This window comes from Rousettus aegyptiacus, unplaced genomic scaffold, assembly GCF_014176215.1.
Source record: "Rousettus aegyptiacus isolate mRouAeg1 unplaced genomic scaffold, mRouAeg1.p scaffold_m13_p_10, whole genome shotgun sequence".
Taxonomy (NCBI): domain Eukaryota; kingdom Metazoa; phylum Chordata; class Mammalia; order Chiroptera; family Pteropodidae; genus Rousettus; species Rousettus aegyptiacus.
This window is the reverse complement of record NW_023416285.1, coordinates 16,750,626-16,754,208: the sequence shown is the minus strand read 5'-3', so window position 1 is coordinate 16,754,208 and position 3,583 is coordinate 16,750,626. Positions and strand designations below refer to the sequence as shown.

The 3,583-nt window shown below is 30.3% G+C and overlaps 1 pseudogene; it reads left to right on the top strand.

Annotated features, from left to right (window-relative positions):
- Window positions 1-871: 871 nt before the first annotated feature.
- On the top strand, window positions 872-989 carry LOC118609244 (annotated as a pseudogene).
- Window positions 990-3,583: the final 2,594 nt, after the last annotated feature.

Here is a 3,583-nt window from a genome sequence, read left to right as displayed (position 1 = left end):
GAATTCCCCTGTAATGGTCCCCAAGCCAAAATGTCTTTTAATCTCACTGATATACGTCTATATGAACTCCTCTTCTTATCATTTAGGGAGTTCCTCCAGGGCATTTCCACCAGTGCAATATCACAGTGACTTCTCTGTCATTAAGTGAGTTACAGATGTGTACTCCTCCCTGAATGCTCTCTATCTCAATTCTAGGATTAATGGCTGACTTTTATATCTATTATTCCTATGTCCTTTAAACTTCTCTTTACTTCTTACTGGTCAGTAAGTTTTATTCCCTGTTACAGTACATATATATATTTAAACTTTCCTCATGCAGATATATTAAACATGTGGTTTCTCTTTCCTCATTAAGTCTGACTGATATAACAAACTTTCTGAATGGATTGTAAATAGCTTACTTTTCTTATTTCTAAACTGCTTTTGAGAAAATAATTCTCACCACTAATCTAAATGAATATTTAGTTTATTCATCCATTCGTTCATTCATTTAGTTAATTTTTACATTCATTCAATATCTGCAATACAGCAGGCACTATGCCGATTGACATGAAAATCAATTAACATGAGATGTCAAAGTTCATGAATGATTCACAAATAATTAAAGAGAAATATGATCTGGTTGAGAAAATACCTAAAAGAAAATTGTTTAGTGTATTTGTACTCTTTAATATTTTACCTATTTGAAAATTCCTCCCAAAAGAACACATTCAAGTGGATAGAGGAAGAGGGTAGAAAAAGGTACTGCACATGAAATTTTTAAAAAAGATAAAAAGAAAAAAGTTTTCTCTTATGTATTAAGTTATCATCACTTAAAATTTCAGAGTCCCTGTGGGGAACAAATGGTGCTCATTATAAAAGAGGAAAGCCAGTCTACGGCCTTGCTTCCCTGAATAAGCCTGATCCGTCTGATCTCAGAAGCTAAACAAGATTGAGCCTGGTTAATACTTGGATGGGAGACCACCTAGGAAGACCAGGTGCTGTAGGCTTAAAAAATAAAAAAATAAAGGATTGTAAGCTGACAAGGTCCCTGCAATCTGTAAACTCAACCAAATTAAAGAAAGAAAAAAAAAAGAGTAAAGGCATATGAAAATACCCCCAAAACAAATGATAACATTCAAGTATAAATATTTAGACTGTGGAGTTAGAGTACTGTCTATTGTTTCTGGAAATTAAACAAAAATAAACATAATTCATGAGAAATCACTTGGGTAAGTAACAACATAGTTTACATATAGTATTTTTTTCTTCATTTTAATTTATATTGTTAATATTTTATGTAGACATTGAATTTTCTAAAATTCATCAAAGGAGCACCTCTATAATAGGTGTGTTTCTATCTTTCTGCCTCTAGGAAGGAAATATAAATAGACGATGATGATAGATGATGATAAATAGACAGACAGACAGAGGATAGATAGATGATAGACAGACAGACAGACAGACAAATAGATAGATAGACAGACAGATAAATAGATAAAAGAGTCCTGAAACACATTTAAAAAAATCATCTAAGTCCTACCCAGCTGTACTTACAATATCAGCCTTTCATATCGTATTGTATCTTTCTGACTTCTAAACATCTATTTTTAAATACAAGTAGTTCCTTCTCCCTCGATTAATTCAGTCAACAAATATTTATTAAATATTTATTATAGATATCACAAAGTGTTATATTCAGGATTCTCAAGGTTGGATAATATAAGTTTTACATGTTCTCTTTTCTTAAAGAATTGATAGCATTTCTTAATTTAATCTAATGAAGAATTATCACTATTTTGGCAACACTTCTCATAGAGAAGTTTTTAAAAATCTCCTAAGTAGGAAAAAAAAAAGACATTTCAGGTAAAAATATAGAGGAAATAAGGAGTGCAAACATTTAAAGTTATGAAAAGGTAAACAAAAATAATACAGTGTGTTATTCAAAAAGAAAGAGTAGCTTGGTGATCCTCAAGAGATAAAAGAGGACCTCATTTTGCAGAAGTTAGCAGGGGCAGATTTTGAAGGGCTTTATGTCATGTCTAGCTAAAATGTTAGAGTATAATCTGTTGACTATGAACTGCAATTTTTATATTAATTAAGCTAACTTGGTAAATCCTATTATTATTCAGTAACCCATTAAAGGTAAATATTGTAGCTAGTAAAAAAAATAGTTTTATAACTTTAATCTTTCCTAAGAATACAAGCAGCATTTGAGTGTAATACAAACTGAAAATTACTTATTTCTATAATTGAGATAAGAACCCATTAGTCTTAAATAACCAGAATACTGTAGGTGTATGCAATGCCTAAATATAGTAAAAACTAAAAAAAAAGTAATAAAAAAATTAAATAGGTATGTGAGCTACTCCTTGCCTAAAATAGCTTTGAAAAGTAGGATAAAGAAATAAAATAGCCCTGTGTTACCCTACAGATTATAAAGTAGTTCTTGAACACCACTTAATCCTCTCTTAATCAGTGCCTTGAATTTAGTAGAACAATTTGAGAAAGTTTATGCTGGGACTTAACCTACATCTAATCATCAGTTCACCTTATCAAACGCCTTGTAAATTACTTCAGTGAATATTTGAGACTCCAAGTCTCAGTGCAGAATTGTCGAATGCTAATTATTATTTTGTGCCTATTGTGCAGAGACAAGCATATATTCTTCCAAGAGGGAAACTTTCAGAAAAGTCAATATCATTTCAGTTCTAAACAGTTGAGGAATACGAACGCAGCCATTTTCTTTTCTTGTTGTTATTTTTTATAAAATGGACAACAAAATTTTATACTTTTGAAGTTATACAAGTAAAATATGAAATATTTTATAATAAATAAGTCATGCTGTTTTGAGTCACCATTATCAAATGTTGAACATTAAAAAATATATTCAGCGGTAAGAAAAAAACAAATATATAGATAGCAAATTGCCTTTAAAAGGCTTATAGTAAGAGATATTTAAGGGTTGATTACATTAAAGAATAGCATCATTGTTATAAATTTTGTATATACATTTATGGAAGACTAAACATACAAAGCATATCTTGAAGTATAGATGAATAAATATAAAAATCATTAGAGCCAGGCCATGGATGTGGAAAATAAAGTTGTTTTTTAAAGAGATAGTTTATTTTGACTGAAGTGAAAATGGCATAAAATAAAAGACTGGAACTGTGAGCTTGTAGATAATCTTGTAAACTAGAATTATATATTTTTACTTTGTTAAGTAGAACGAAAGAGAAAGAGAGAGAGAGAGAGCACACACACTCCAGCAAAGGCCATTGGGAAGAAAGTTGTAATCATTCAAACAATGCTTATAAAGATTTATATTCAGCAGTTTGAAGATGTATAAGAGTATGGAGACCACGAAGGAAGTTTGTCTTATGTGAGAGATATTAATTTATGTAAAGTTTTAGGAATGATTTAGGATAACCCCAAAGACTGGCTATGAGAACTAAAAGTGTGGAAGAATATGACATATATTTTAAGAAAAGAACCTTGATGACTTAATGACTGGCTGACTGTTCTCAAGGAAGAAGGAAATGTCAATAAAAATAAATTTTTAAATTTGAATATAAAGGATTTTAACAAATTGAGTACAGAA